Source organism: Pinus tabuliformis, chromosome 3_2 (genome assembly GCF_031772625.1).
Source record: "Pinus tabuliformis cultivar Carrire ecotype Pingquan chromosome 3_2, CPIR1, whole genome shotgun sequence".
NCBI classification, from domain to species: domain Eukaryota; kingdom Viridiplantae; phylum Streptophyta; class Pinopsida; order Pinales; family Pinaceae; genus Pinus; species Pinus tabuliformis.
This window is the reverse complement of record NC_142302.1, coordinates 125,043,130-125,060,373: the sequence shown is the minus strand read 5'-3', so window position 1 is coordinate 125,060,373 and position 17,244 is coordinate 125,043,130.

Genomic DNA, 17,244 nt, shown 5'->3' with positions numbered 1-17,244 from the left:
CCTTGAGTGAAAACAATAGTGACTAGGTTTAATGATGCCTGAGCACATCTCTAGCCTAGACCTCTAAATAATGTGCATTATGTTCCAATGCATTATTAAGTTCATTTAGTTCATTTTAGAGTTGATCTTTAATTATGTTTAAGTTTCAGGCGTTATCGTATCTATATAAAAACCTAGGATGCAACTAGAATGAGTGAAACATCTTTTTCTTCAATGAACACCTACCTACAGAAGGGTAGAGAGATCATTCCCAGACCAAGAAAACCAAGATAAGCCAAGGGACACAATGAAAAAACACATCAACCCTACAGTGCACGAATACTACTGATGATAGATTTTATCATTTTCTTTCCAATATGCAAACTTGAAATGCAAATACACTTTCACTTTCGTATACTAATTGAATGCAGTCTTTTGATTTAGATTGTTTTAAATTTAAAAGAAACAAACAAGCAAGCATGAAAAACTGGTTGATCCAAACAATTGTGATCTATGTTTGGTAGTGAAAAGAAATCGAATCAATACCAAAGATTAGTTCAATATCGTCACTAAAAATCAACCAGAAACAAATGGAGAAGGCTCAAACAAATCAACAAGAAAGTTGCAAATGCGCCTTGGGAAAACCAACAACCAAGCAAATTAATTCAAGAACTTGAAAGAATAAACTAGGTCATACAGCCAAAAATGCAAGATTCATTCAATAAAGCCAAAGAAAGAGTACGTTAACCATAAACAATCAAAACAAGCTACTGAGCAAGAGAAAGAAAGCAAGGGATCAACAGGACTGGTGAATTCAGGAGGTAGAATGAAAAAACAATTCTACAGGAATCGTCACGGGTATTACATAATCAACTAGGGACAATCAGCCACTAGTTGTAGCAACAAAGCGACGTCGTCACAAGAGTACACGTCTCTTTCATGACGGGCCGATTTCAGGGGTCCTCGCGACTGTATGACGGGATTGAGGGATGCACAGGACTTTGCAAAAGAGACAAAGCGATGTCGGCGTGAATGTTAAACTATTTTCAGTGATGATCTTAAAAACAATGACAAATGAACAAGAAACTCCCAAACAAAAACCAGTCAATCCTACAGACAATAGAGGGATTTCCTAGATCAACCCAGGTAACCTAAAAGACTGATAGTTTATCCCCAAAATTCAAGAGACACTAAATCAAAACCAAAACAAGAGCAAACAAAAGAAGAAACATGCAAAGGACTCCCCAGTGGAGTCACCAACTTGTGATGTAGGAAAGTGTTCCCTCTGCGGATAGAGGCAACCCCTCTAGCCCTAGAGTGGGTCTAGTCACAGCAAGGACAAAACAACAATTAATTCCCTTAAATAGTCATCGTTGGAGGGCCTACCTCAAACCGATGGTCAATGAAGTTTCGTTGCGCCGCTGCAGCTTTCGTTTCCTTCTCCTTAACAAACGATCAACCTGAAACACCACAAAGAACCACAGAGCACGTAACCGAGAAACAACAATGATATATTTACTCATAAAGTCAAGAAGTCATGAGCTATCAAGTAAATTACATAAAAGACATAGGAAATCATCATTGATTGTATTAATAATAAATCAAGAGTAAAGCTTACAACCAAGTCTTAACGTCGTAAGCCTTCTCAGAGGGTCCAACCAGTGTGTTTCTTCAAGAATTCACTCTCAAAGATGGGTCTCCCAAATAGCAATACATCTCTCTCTCTCATTCACAAGCTTTACACAAGGTTAAGGGCACTCAACACCTTCTTGCAAACTATAAAACAATCCCACACTTGTCACACTCACACCAACTATGTATCAAACTCAAAAGCAGCAGCAGCACTGTACAACCAAAATAACTAGCAGATGATAGCAATGGTGAGTGATTTTATAGGAGAAGGAGTCTCCATGAAATGAGGGAGAGGGAGCTTATCCTCAGGGCAAGTAGCACAAAAGACAGAACTACCATGCCAAAGGGGGAAGGGTGACCCAAACTAACCCAACAACAAGGTCTAGAGACATCCAGAAGGCTCACTATTGGAACAAATTCGCCCAATCTGGATCGTCGCTAGTGCATAACTAAGCTTGAGCACCGACATCGCTAGGAAGCAATGTATTCAGTCAAACCATCGCTAAAGATAGCAAATAGACTTGTGTCGGGGTATAAAATCCGACCGTCGCGAGAAACAGATGTACTCCTGTGACGGGGGCACGACTGGACTGTTTATGACAGAGGTCCATCGCGTATATTAAGTGGACTATCGCGACGAGGCAAAAAGCTTAGGAAAACTGGGTCAATTGGTAGCATAAGAGAGCATGTTTTACTGGAAACTTGACACAATAGAAGGACTAGGGTGAAGGTAGTGACAAATTACTATGTAACAAGAGGATTGGTGTCTTGGTCTTGGAGTGGCTTGATAGGTCAAGGGTCATGGTCTTGGTATTCGTCAATTGGAATCTCTCTAAGAAGAATTGTGAGAATGTTTTCCTCTCCAATAGGGAGAGGTTTTGGCCCGAGAAGAAAGTCAACTTATTATGTTCTTGTCTCTTTGTTTTGGTAGCTATTTGATGAAATAAGAATCACACACTCTAATAATGTCAACAATAAGATTGTACTAATAGGAAAATCAAAATGCCTCACAAATAGTTATCATGCTAAGAAGAACCTCATTAATTAAATCTTCCCTAGATTCTTCAACAAGGGGAAGCAAAGATCAAGTAAGGAGGAGGAGGATCAACTAGCTATAATGATACTACTTGCAAGTACATCAATTTGCAAGTGTGGCTTCATTACTAGATTTGGCATGCATGGTACATGCATGTGTGTTGTTAGTTCTCTTTATGTCATTGGCATGTGTTTTTCCAGGTGTGACAGTGTTTTTTCAACCTTGCCTTGCCATTTCTAGATAGCCATGGTGTGGTGGTTTATCTTGCATTTCGTTGAGATGGATTTCTAGATGGACTCGAAGCTAAGTGGCGTGGTCTCATGATTATTCTCAAGGCCTAGGAATCTCAGGATGGGATACATGGTAAAGCCTGGCTATGAACACCTCAATTGAGCCTAGGAATCCCTTGACTGATGAATGGTGGAATACATGATAAAGCTCAGAGATGAATACCCTTGATTGGGCCTAGGAATCTCTTGACCGGTAATGGAGGGATACATGGTAAAGCCCAGAGGGTGGTGACCTTGTAGGCTTAGGAATCCCTTGACCAGTAATGGAGGGATACACAGTAGAGCTAAGAGTTTGTGATGGAAAAATTGCTCAATGTTTAGGTGGAGATATCTGGAGGAAAACATGCTTGTTCAGGGCCTAGTGATCTAGTGGGGATTGTGGTAAATCCTGGTTGTATTGATGAGAGTTCAAGCCTTGGAATCTATTAGTGGGATATATGGTAAAGCCTGAGGAATCCCTGGTTCTTTTTTGTGAGTCCCATATTCATGCTTGGAATATGGCACAGGGGTGATTGGCTGAAAGAAATATTTGTTTCATCCTAATCTATGGTCAGGTGGTTGATGGAAGTCCCAGACCTAATTGGCTTATGCATTCATTAATAAGAGCTCCTTCTTCTTGATATTTCATGTGTAGATGTATTGGTTCATATTTGATTCTTATGGATATTATATCATTATTATTTCTGTTGGTTATATGTTGGTTATGAGTATGTTTTATGACAGACTTGATGTATGCCTCTCATCATGTTTTTATAAGTAAATGAATATAAAATTAATATATGACCTAATAGATGAAAATGCAACTAATATGATAAGGAAACAATGCTTCTTTATGAATCTCAGATAAGTATGAGACCCCTATGCTCAAATCTGTTGTTATGACCTATAGATTACATATTTGTGACATGTTTGACAAAATGCCTGTCATGGATAGTAGGGTTCAGATCAAGTACTTGTACCAGTGATTACATTAGTAACCTTATTCCATTGTTATTTATCATTTCTGAAAGTTTCATGAAGTTTTGGGCAGTGGCCTGAGACCTAGCCCTGAAAAGGTGGCTCAGAATCTGGGGTCGTTGGCTCAGAACTAGTTGAAAGTGTCCATAGTCGTTGGAATGCCTTGTTGTGGGAGTAACTGGAAGGGCATGTTCCACTTCCTTAACTGTACCTGGGGAGTTGAATCACATCATAGTAGCCTTTTGTCACATGTTTACTCCAGCGTACTAGTTAACATGGGTAAATGTGGGAGGAGGGTGTTATTGTTATATACCTAGGGGGGATAACATGGGGTACCAAGGGAGGTACCCAAGGTATTAATGCAATAATGAGATGGGCCATAGTAATAAATAAGGTGGTTAACCCATATCATGTAAGGGACCACATGTAGTTAATAATAATGTAATTGGCCCATGGTATTAGTTTGATGGTATGAGGGAACCATGGTAATGACCCATGGTATTGTATGTATGAGGCCTATATAGAGGCTAGAGACTCCATGTCAAGGAATATAGTGAAGGATTATAGTATGAACAGGCATATGGCTTGTGGAGTGTTCTCCTTCCTTAAGGAGTGAATGTATGGTGTTGCCCTACCTTAAGGGTCTTGATATCAATAAAGTGAATCATTTCTATCTATTTCTATCTTGTTATTCTTGGGTTATTTCTATTATCATCATATCTTTGGGTTAGATCTATAACAAGTGGTATCGGAGCTATAACAAGTGGTATCAGAGCACTTTCTTGGGCACAAAAGTGGAGATTTTTTTTTTTTTTTAATTTTTTGCAGGGTTTCGGGGGCGGCGAATTTGTAGGTCAGATATATACATTTTGGTGCAAGATATGTAAAATATAATTACAGATCTGGATTCTTTGTGCAAAAATAGTCGAATTCAAAAAAAAAAATCAGTTGAATTGGAGTCCGGATGAAGGAGATATCACTGATCTAAAAATCAGTGGGGTTGCAGACAATTTTCAGGGCAGCGATTTTGCGGCGCAGATCTAGACGTCCTGGTACAAGATCTGCAAAATCTAATTGCAGATCTGGATTCTTTGGGAAAAAATACCCAATTTCAAACAAAAAAAATCAGTCGAATCGGAGTCCGGATGAGGGAGATATCGCTGATTTAAAATCAGCTCTTTTTTCAGAAATTTTGGGTGACGGCGGGAGAGTAGCAGCGCAAATCTGGAATTCTAGTGCCTGGATCAAGATTTCTATCACATGGGCAGATGCAAAATGGTTGTTCCATTTTCAAAAAACAGGTCATAATAGGGATTCTGAGCAATATTGACTTAACGGTGACAATTTCAAATTTTCGCCAACTAAGTGAATTTTTTCAAAACTCTCTTCATGGCTTCTAGCAAGGTTCTATATTTTACCAGAAAATATGATGGTCCTACTATTGAAGAATTCATACAAAGATACAAGTCAACACAGGGGACATATTGGAAGCTTCCAATGGTGCTTAATCTGAGAGATGAGGCTATACAATGGTATTCATCACTTGACTACCAGCGGGTGATCAAACTTCTAGATGCAGAATTTGAGAAAGTCTTTTTGGACAAATGGTCTCGGGCTAGAAAAAAGGAGAAGGAGACACATAAGGGGTTAATTGCTACGGGTGTCTCCTTATTGCAGGTTCATGGATTGATTCAGAAGGAGAAAATCGTTGTGAATATAAATCCTAGTTGCAAGCAAAATCTTATAAGTGTTAATTTGGCAAAAAGATTGCAAGTTCCAGAAAAACTCATTGAAACTGCACAAGTTGATAATGAGGATGTTCAAGTGTACAAGGATTTGAAGATTTCTATGGATAAATATGTGTTGCATGGTGATTTTTATGCTTCAGATATGGATAACATGGAGGTTGTTTTGGGATACCCTTGGATGGAATCAGTGGGTACCATAAATATTAATGTGCAGAAGAAATTCCTGAAGCTCTGGTATAAAAAGAAGAAAATTACATTACAGGATTTTTCCATTAATAAGCAGGTAGAGTCCAAGGAGGCTGAAGCAGAAGATATTCCAGAGTCTGATGATGAGCTAGTAATGATAGATAATCAAACACAAACAAAGGTTGAAGTAGAAAAGGCTACAGGTGCTGATACATCAGAGGACGGCTTAGTGGTTGAAGTCATATTGGACAAGAAGACACGACAACAAGCACCACAGCAGGGTGAATTAAAGAAAAAGACACCGTGGGTTAAAACTTCAACATATCATCACCCACATCACCCCGCAAGAAAACAACCAACACGATGGCAACCAACTGGCCACAAGGACAACAACCCCCATATGATGGATAGCAAGGAGCCTAGATCCACCTACTACACATCAACACTGAAGAGCTGCAACGGTCAACTTCCATCTCAAGCGAGCGAGGCCCCAACGAGATCGAGGGTTCACCTTTTTCTTGGATGGCTAGATGCACGTGCATGGTACCAGTGGACTACTCTTTTGAGTAGATCTTATTATTTGTGTTCTTCCCATGTTTCAGAGACGAAACATGCTTAGGGGGGTGGAATGTTATATACCTAGGGGGATAATATGGGGTACCAAGGGAGGTACCCAAGGTAATAATGTAATAATGGGATGGGCCATAGTAATAAATAATGTGGTTAACCCATATCATGTAAGGGACCACAAGTAGTTAATAATAATGTAATGGGCCCATGGTATTAGTTGATGGTATGAGGGAACCATGGTAATGACCCATGGTATTGTATGTATGAGGCCTATATAGAGGCTAGAGACTCCACATGGAGATAGTGAAGGATTATTGTATGAACATGCATATGGCTTGTGGAGTGTTCTCCTTCCTTAAGGAGTGAATGTATGGTGTTGCCCTACCTTAAGGGTTTGATCAATAAAGTGAATCATTTCTATCTATATTCAGATCTTGTTATTTCTTGGGTTTATTTTCATTGTCTTATATTTTCATATCAGATCTATAACAAGTGGTATCAGAGCTATAACAAGTGGTATCAGAGCTACAACAAGTGGTATCAGAGCTACAACACTTGGATTTTCTTCATTCATTTGAAATACAGACAGTGAGCACAAAAAAAATTCAAAACAACAATTTTGAAAAAACCTTTCCTTCACTTTGCTTCCTCAAAACGACTTCAACGAGTACGCGAGCTCTAATTCATTCTAAAGAAGGTGAATTTAACAACTAAAAACTCATTTTGTGGTCTAAATTTGGTGGTGGCTTACCTCTATTCACTGTTTCTTACTATTTTTTCTTCCCTCTATCTGTAGATTCATGCCCAATCATGCCTAGAAGTGTTCATATTGTCCGTGGCTATTATTTGTGGCTTCAATAGTCCCTATTCAATTTTTTTAAACCCTCCATTACTCCAATATTCCCATGGAAGAGTTATAATTGATTTCAACCTTTTATTCCTTGATTTGAGCGTTCAAATCCCTCAAATATCGTTTACTCCTTGATTCTAGGTGGCTCTATTTTTATTCAATGCAGAGAGTGTAAATAGTATGTTGGCAAATGAAATTGTTAACATGAAATTCATATAAATCATTTTTATGTAGGGAAAAGAGATAAAACACGTGGGCATGAATTGATGAGGAGGATATGTGATCAAGTGGTCAAAAAATAGCTCAAAATTTACACTTGGCGGATTGGTGTGGAACCTAGATGACCGTGTAGTGCTCATCATCCTAAATTCGATGCAACTCATTTCGCACGAAACGGACTCCGTATGCTCCCAGAAACAAGTTTTTTTCACTTTCACAAACATGCAAACTTTAAAAAAAAATTGATAGCCCAATCAGCATTCGATACTACTAACGTGGTGCTAAATGGGTAGGTATATGTGGTAGTTTGACTTGGTCAATGCATTTTCTCCAACGAATCACAATGTGACAAGTGGAATTTATTTATTGGTTGAAATTCTACATTTTTTTATTGGTCGGGTTGATGGCCAACCATAGACTGACACATGGCCTAGAAGGAGGCCACCATGTCGTAGCCTAGGAGACCACCAAAATTTTGGTTATAGTCCAGGTAGAGGCAACAAGGGTCGAACCTGCGACCTCCCAACACAACACCAAATCCATTTACCAATACACCGTGCACATTTTTTCTTAACTACTATGGGGTGCGAGTTATATTTAAATATCATGGTCGCATTGTTTGGGAGTAGGGCCAGCTCACAGGGCTAGCCCTTGGTTACATTACCGCATGCAACCATCAGTGGAGGAGGAGTGGGGACCCAACCAGCGGGGGCAGGTCGTTGGCCTTAACCCCTGGCACATGGCCTCCCATGTGGCCACAATTTTCAGAAAATAGGTGTTAGCGGACATTTAAAGTGTCCGACAATTTTACCTAGTTTTCGACGAAATTGTCGCTCCGTTAGCGCGTTTTGGGACAAAATTGTAGGATGGTGCCGAATTTTGGGGAATTTGCGGTGCGATTAGTAGAAGATTGGGAAAGTCCATAACTTCTTCAGTTTTTTACCAAATCAGGAGAAAAAAGATGCTACACAGGCATTTTTGGGCATTCTGGAGCCATTGGAATAGGTTTCAGAGCATTATGAGCATTGTAAATTGATTCTTTCACACTTTTGAGAATATTAGAGATGGCCAAGCCATTGGAAGCTAGACCAAGGAGATGTAGCCCATGAGAGGTGAACCCATTCATCATGTGTTGCTGTGATATTTTTTATGGTGATGTTTATGTCTGTCATATGTTGTTGTTCACTCATTTGTTTATGTTAATCTGCACATAAAAATTACATAAAAACACTCAAAACTCATGTTTTAAACTTGCAAACAATCACATGAATCCTCAAGCATATTTAATATAATCTGAAAGTGAATTTTAGCACAACAAAACTAATTTTCTTAATTAGATCAAGTATGGTATCAAATCTCTTGGTTTTATTTGTGCAAGAAGGATTTGACTATTGTTGGCTTATTGGGGCCTGACCCGGGTTCAGAGTTAAGTTATCCAAACAAATCCCAGTACTACTGGCCCTTTCAGCAACAGTCCATGGAGCATGGACTGAGGTCTCAATTGAAGTAGTATGGGAGGGTGCTAGAACCAGGTTTCCGCACCCTAGAGATGTCTAAGGAATTCAACTGGTTCGTGGTTTGACCCTGCGCGCAGTTTGCTTCACGTACTTTCTCATACTTCGTAGCCTGATATACTGCCTTCGCGTAGCCCTACCCAGGGGCTGAATGTCGCACTTTGCATTATTACACAAGATATTACTAGTATTCCAATGTTAGTTGATTATCTTAGCCTACTTGCATGCTGTAAGTTATACTTAACAACATAACCCATTCATATAGGTGCGCGCAGTAAATAAACAATATATTTGCAAATTATATCAAACATGCATTAACCCAATAACAAATACACAGACTTATAACAAAACTTCTCTTTATTAATTCCTTCCTTGGTTACAGACTTGACTTCGTTGGTCCGCGCACTCAGCTGCGGACTACTAGGCCTCTGCGCACTCAACTGCAGAGCCTTCTCCTACTCTACGACCCAAAGACACACTTTGACTTAATCACTTAGACCTTTTTCCTCCTCTCTTATCTTTCTCTACTTAGAGCCTCACTCTATTTATACAATCCCATGGTCCGCGGACCATGGTTAGGTCTATCCATTCGACATTACATTACAAAACTAGGGTAGACAACCTTGTGACTCTATCATACTTTCGCGCCCCGCGCCCGCAATTCGCGAAGCTTTACAACAAGATTCGGTCAAAAATTGGGCTTTGAGCCCCAAAACATGCCTTAGGGGTCTTCCAAGCCCAAAAGGCCCCCAACACAAACATCTTGACTCACCCTTGAGTCACTTTATCGACACAGCAATCTCTGCATGAAGTCCCTCCAACTGTTCTCGAACTGCGCAAAGGTCAACAACGAACTGAGCTGCTACTTGCTAGATCTGCTACATTCATTGTTCCGAGACCTCTGTGTCTGAACTTCTTCTCTGCATCTGTTTCGGCATCCCTTGCATTTGTTTATAGTCCCGCGGCTTTGTCTGGATCCTTGGAGCATGAAGGCTGTGCTTCCGCTAGTTAGTCAAATAACCGGGCCACCCATGTAGGGTTGCAAGCGGCTGCCATTCACTTTACTTGGGAAAGGCTCTCCATTTAGTTTGACTAGCTGTATTGCGCCTCCGTTTGTGACCTCCTTAACCACGTATGGTCCCAGCCTATGCATTCTAAACTTTCCTAGGATTTTTTCAAACTTACTTTCATACAACAATGCTAATTCATTTACCCTGAAGGTGCGCAACTTAATATGGCAATCGTGTCAAGCCTTTTCACGCTGATTTTGTACCTGCTGATGAAAACCAACCAGGAACCGTTCCTCCTCAAGTTCTTCCAATTGTGTGAGCCTTTCTTCTAGAGATTCGCGGTCTGTCATACTTGTGAGCGGTACTATACGCAGACTAGGTATAATATACTCCATCGCCATGACATCGTCCATGCCATAAACTAACTGGAAAGGTGTTTGTCCCGACAGTTTTTTGCACGTTGTCCTATAATCCCATAGTACTGCAGGTATGTGCAGATCCCAATCACTTCGCTGTGCATTGCACACTTTAGTTAGCGTAGTCTCTAGTATTTTGTTGAATGCTTCTACTGTCCCATTGGCCTGTGGGTGATACAGTGTGCTTTTCTGATGATACACTTGGAAATCTTCTATGAGTGCGCTAATGGTTTCATTTAGGAATGTGTACCACAATCACTCATTAAGATTTTCGGACAGCCAAATCGAGTCAACACTTGTTCAAACAAAAACTTCATAGCCGTGGCGGCCGTGTAGTCTTTGACTAGTTGTGCTTCCGCCCAGTGAGTTAGGTACTCTTTCACGGTGATGATGTATCACGCACTCGTTTTTCCTTGAGGTTTGATAGGTCCTACAACTTCGATTGCCCACTTTTTGAAGGGTTACAGTGTCATTTGTGGATTCAATGGCATCTCATCCCTCCACGATGGTTTACTAGTCCTTTGACATATATCGCAGGCCTTACACTATGCTTTTGAATCCTAATGAAGGGTTGGCCACCACAACCCTGCACGGAGAATCTTTTGTGTGGTATCTCGTCTTGCATAGTGTCCTCCTGTAGTGCCCCCATGTGCTTTTGTGAGGATATGACTTCGTTCAAATTCAAGTATGTACCTTCGCAGTATCTCATCATTTCCCATTTTGTATAGGTGCCCCGTGATGACAGAAAATTCCATCGTGCACACCACCAATTCCTTCTTTTGTTGAATAGAGTATTCCTTCGGCACAGTCCCTGTTGTAAGAAAGTGGATTATATCTTCAAAGTGTCCATCCGCGACACGCACAGAAAAGAGCTGTGCGTCAGGTAATCCTTCCTCCAAACTAGTAGGTTCCTCGCCTATCTCAATACGCGACAAGTGATCCAGTCCCATGTTCAGGCGTCCAGGCTTTACCATGACCTCAAAGTCATATTCTTGGAACAATAAGAGCCACCTACATATGCACCCCACCAACACAGGCTTATTGACCAAGTACTTTTGCCCGAAATGGTTTGTATACATCTTAAAATGTCCTCCTAGCAAATAGTGCTAGTATTTTTGGAGCGCGTACACCATAGCCAATCCCTCGTGCTCGGTTGTGGAATAGTTCTTTTCAGCTTTGGACAATCTACGACTTGCAAATACGATAGGGTGATCCAAGCCCTCTCTACCCTCTTGTGTGAGCACTGCTCCCAGTGTTATACATGACACATCAACATGGACATGAAACTCCACATCCCATTTTGGGAAGACTAGGATCGGAGTGGAGGCCAATTTCCCCTTTAGGACATCTAGGCTCTTCATGCAATCATCATTCTAGTAGAATGTGACATCCTTTTTCAATAGTTTCTCCATCGGCATGGTCATCTGGGCATAGTTTTTGATTAACTTCCTGTAGTACCCTGTGTGTCCCAAGGTAGTGCCCAGCTGTTTAGCACTTCGCAGTGCTTCCAAATTTAGAATTACTAAAATCTTTCTGAGGTTTACCATTAGTCCCTATTTGCAGACCACATGTCCCAGTAGGTTCCCAAAGGGAATGAGGAACGTACACTTCTTAAGGTTCAACACAATCTGGTGTCGTCGACAAGTATCCAGTATCAAGCATAAGCTTTCTACATGGTTCTTAACCAATCCAAAGACAGTCAAATCATCCAGATATACCTCCAGTAATTTGTGGATATATTCTTTGAAGGCGGCAACAGCTATTCGCAAAAATATGGCTGACGATTTTTTTAACCCAAATGACATGACGATGTCTTGAAAGTAGTGCCATTTAGTGGTGAAGGTGGTCCTGCTCCTGTCTTCCAGTGCGATTTTGATCTGGTGGTACCCTGAGAACCCATAAGTGAAAGAATATGCTTCTTGTCCATCGACATTTTCTAATACTTCATCTATGAACGGGGTCTGGAATGGGTCGTGTACATAGGTGTCATTCAACTTCCTGAGGTCCACGCATATTCTTATCTCGACCTTCGGCTTTTTCTCCTGCACTACCATAGGGCTTACCCAGTCAGATTCTTCCACCGGCTCAATAATTCCAGCTACAAGCATTTTTGTCGAGTTCTACGCAGACCTTTTTCTTGTACTTTAGATTCAAGCGGTAAGGCCTCTGCTTAACCAGCTTCGCGTCAGGATTTAAGGTGATCTTCATCATCCCAAAATCACCCACTATCCCCTTTAATTCTGTAATCTTAGTCAGGCATAAGTCTTGGTACTCACGGAGTAACTCAGCAACCTTATCCACCGTGGCATCATCCCAATAGTCACCGAGCGATGTATACTTCGGTTCGGCCTCCGTCCCAATGTTTACCTACTTCATTTTTATCGGCGCGGTGATGTTAGGATCTTCAATCAATGGTCCTTAAACCTCGCGATAACCTTCAATTTCAGGAATGTTAACTTTTCGTGGATCTTCATCATCCTCCTCAATGTTTACATTGTAACACTCCAACATGCAGCTCAGCTGGGTCACCCATTCCAGCTGAAGCACTTCCATTGGCTCTTAGGGTATTCTGAAGATAGTTGTTTTTACTGCTTGTGGTGCATCATCAACAGTATCCCACCAACGATCCTCAAACGTGAAGGTTAACAGGAATCCTCATGTAATATATCCCATTCGCTCGTGCCATGGTGGAGCTCCGTCTCAGTATACCAATTCATGGGTATGATATCCAAGGTATGACAGAACAGGTGCACCCACTCAAGTTGTGGATCTTCCCCATAGACCTTGGTCCATTTCGCGAGGTGTGCACGTGGATCATCCCGTCTGTCATACTTTTTTGTTAGCCACATCTGAGGCTTTCTAAACCGCATGTGCATCATCCTTCTGCATTCGCGCCAGTCCTCAAAACTTCTTTGATGCGTGCCCCACCATCTTGCGAGCGTAGCGCATAGTACCCATTTCAAAGCGTCGAAATTTTGTTGTTCTTGTACTTCTCTTTCAAATTTGTTCAAGACATCATCCACCTTTCTTAACCCATCATACATAGGCAGATCTCTTACCTCTGTTGCCATGTAGTGCAGTGACCTGTCATCATGTTACAGTTGAGCGTGGTTACCTCGTGTAACCGGTTCTGCCATCGTTCTATTTCCTCGTTCGAATTCGAGGTGCAGGAGCTTTCGCGCTCCCATGAGAGTCTGCCATCCACTGTTGGATTCACCCAGTCTTGCTCTCACGTGGTTATCTTGTAGATACAGTCTAGATCATCATCACTATTGTAGTCGTGCACTGGCTCTGTGTAGCGTGATCCTTCCACATGGTCTAAAGGTACCACTACGGGTAGTGACTTTCTCTCAAAAATAATCTTGCACTTCTTTATATTTATCACTCCATTTATGTCAGTGGCCCAATCTATTCCTAGTAGCATGGGATAGGGATTGTTGTCATCAACAATCTCTATCACTTTGAAATCTGCAAGCGCACTCGCACCTTTGATAGCTACCGTTATTCCCTGCAATCTTCTCATAGGTAGGATATTTTGCTGGTTTGGCATTCATAGTTGGACAAGAGACCATTGTAACGCAGGCCTGCCCATGTGCTCCCATGTCTACTTTGGCAGGACATTTGCATCCGATCCTAGATCCAGAATCACTTGATCCATCTCATATTCCACGATCTACGCTGTCAATCTCATCTCCCTTCATGTTCGCATCATGTGCTTTCCAAGCTTCCAGACTAAGCGTGGTCCCAGCACATATAGTTATGAGTTCTTGTAACCCCTTCACAGCCTTGCTATTGTGCAAAAACTTCATGCATGTCTCTAAGAATGTAGTGAGCATCGATGGGTTCGTTTCTAGTTCTAGTTTGTCTTTACTTCCTGAAGTGGAGGCATCTGTGAAGCTCTTCTTAACTTCCATGAATGTCTCCTTAGCACGCTTTAAATCAAATTCTGGTTCCTTTTTTGGAGCTTTGCGAACCCAGGCACTCTCTTCGGGCTGCTTGCCTTTGTCATCTCCTATCATGGTACCATTTTTGAAGCACGATATTTATGTTCGGGACTTCCTCGTGCAGCTCAGACCTCATCATTTACAGGTTCTGAGTCAAGGGAGGTTGGAGTGCTCTTTTATCGGGCAACCTCGCTATCAACGTGGGACAATCCTATGTCTTATGATCAAAATGGGTACAATATAAGAATGATGGTATCGTTGGATTTGTACAATCATGGGCATAATGCCCTGGCCCTCCTCAATTGTAACATATCAGCTGGTCGGACCTCTTCCTAGTCCCTTTCCACCTCAACCTCGTTCGCGCCCTTGAAATCCAGTGCATGCCATCCCTACATTTTGATCGAGGGCCCGTATTTTGGCCTGAACTCTATAGGTAGGAGTTCTATCCATCATCAGTTCATAACTTTTATAGGTGCACTCATCGTGGCCTACTGACCTGAAAAAAATAAAGAACAACTGCTAGGAATTCTGCGTATACTTTTGTAATAGATGGCAGTTATCTGTAGCATGCTTCCCTCCTATTTGACAAATCGCGCACTATAATGTAGGTGCTGTGCTCAGTCCTACTTGTGCCTCTAGTCTCAATGGCATTGATCCTCCTCTTGCCAGGTAGTTGGCGAAGACTGGACAATGGTCATTATCATGTACCTGGCCTTTGCACTTTACACACCATACCTCCTCGCACGCTTATGGGCGAGTTGTCCTATCTTGTTTCAAAATCTGCATCTCAAGGCACAAGTTTTTCAACTGCACATGGATCTGTTGAACTCCCAGGTTAGGATCTTGTATCAGAGTCTCGTGTAGTTTCATTGTGATCTCCAAGGCCTTGGCCTAAGTGGTTAGCTTATTCTGTGACAAAACTTTCCTTAGATGCGGAGTTAGCGATGCTACAAACCATGCGCGGTGTTGTCCATCCAACAAGGTCATATTAGCTTCACAAATTGTACACTTCAGTCTCTTATCCAGCTCCTAAGGGGTCTTGTTACACAGTAATTTGTCACCATCCCTGTTACTCCTCTTGTCGTACCTTGGAGGACTCATCCCGGGAGTTATAAGAAGTGACAAAGTCTAAAAACACTTACATTATGTTCCCCTGAGTATGTACTCCATGTTCCTGAAGACACCTTCTGCAGATTATCCCTGAAAAGTGCTCTTTTTCCATTGGCGCAAGTCCACAGTATCTTACCCGCGCCAATCATGGAGATCCTCAAAGGAGGGTGCGACCATTGGCGCTCTGTCTTAGAGCAACAGTCGCGCCAACCAAGTTTAGTAATGCTTTTTGCCTTAACACACGTCCGACTGTTGTTTCCTTCATTACATGGAGCTTTTCTGAGGATAAAAAATCAGCTTTATGTCGAGCTCTATCCTATCTCCATCTTTAAGGGCTTTTGGGGATAATGTTAATCCACAAAAGGTGTCCCGGTTCATCGTATCCTCCTCCCTTCTTCATCTATATAAGCTTGTCATTATGCATTGGAAAAGCTAGTGATAGTAGTGACAATCGTTAGTCATGGAGTGTTAGATGTTGAGTTCTTGAGTTCTTGGAGGAATGCTAGTGAGTGCTAGAGAGGTTATGCTGCCGGAGAGGAGATGCACTGCAAGACACATATAGTTACTCGCCCAGCCAGGAGAAGGGTCAACGTCAGAACAATGGTTGTAACTTTTCCTATTTATTATTAATTGATGAGCGACTGCTATTATAGTTCCAATCTCATTATCTATCATGGTGATGTGTTGATTTATTTCCTTTCTGACTGAAATATAGTTGTGCCTTGGTAGTTTTTATGTTGGTATCTATCTCTTCCTTTGCATGTGCAGGTGTTCGTTTATGGTCTGTTGGAGCGAGGGAGCGGGAATATCAACTCTGCTTCAATCATAGCGTTGGACTCCAGGTTGGTCTTCTTGATTCACCTTTGATGCATAACTAGGAACTTGCGTAGCAGCGTGGTTTGATTGTGGCTAGTTCTGTTATAGGCTAGTGGGATCGCCTCTGTCCGCAGAGGGGATTTACCTGACCAACAATTTGGCGACTCCACTAGGGATAAGCTAGTTGATTTTTGTCTTGCATGTTAATTTTCTTCTGCTTGCCTGAGTGAATGAGCTTCCTGAGTCAGTTTTGAGTTTATTCTTTACTGTTTGACCCATCTGAGCACTGTCAACCCGACCTGAGGTCGTGTCATTTATTTTTCTAGTTGGCAAGCTTAATTGGCGTGGTTATTACTCTGACAGTCGCGCCAGTTGGCGCATGTTGCTTAAAAGAAACTCGCGCCAATCCTGTGGTAGCGCAAGTTGCAGGCTGACAGTCGCGCCAACTCTGTAAATTTTTCCTGTGTGTGGGTGGAAAGCTCTTTCAGTCTCTTTTTATATCTCTTTCAGCCTCTGGAACTGTGTTGAACCTCTGCTTGACTGGTCTTAGCCTTTATCCCTCAGTTGTTTGCTCATTTCTATTGATTTTCGACTCAGCCCTAGGACATCTAGTGAATTTGCATGTCTAGCCTTCTGTGGGAAGTTTCGGTCTCTTGATTATCCATTCAGCTTGTTGGTTGTGTTCTGCACCTATCCAGTGATTTGTTAAAGCTTGATCTTCTATACTCTGAGTGCTTCACTTCTAGCCTCTTTGGATTTCACTCGATTTCATTCGAACTTAGATTACATAGTTCAGTGAAAGTCTTTTGTGTTGTTCCTTGCTTGCATGGTTCATTTTGGTGTTTCAGAATTGGTTCTATTTCATTGAGTGAACTTGGATTGTGCATATCTCTTAAAATTTGTTTACATGCATCATGCCATCTTAAAGGAAAGAAAAACAAAGAAATATTTTGCATCATAGTTTGTT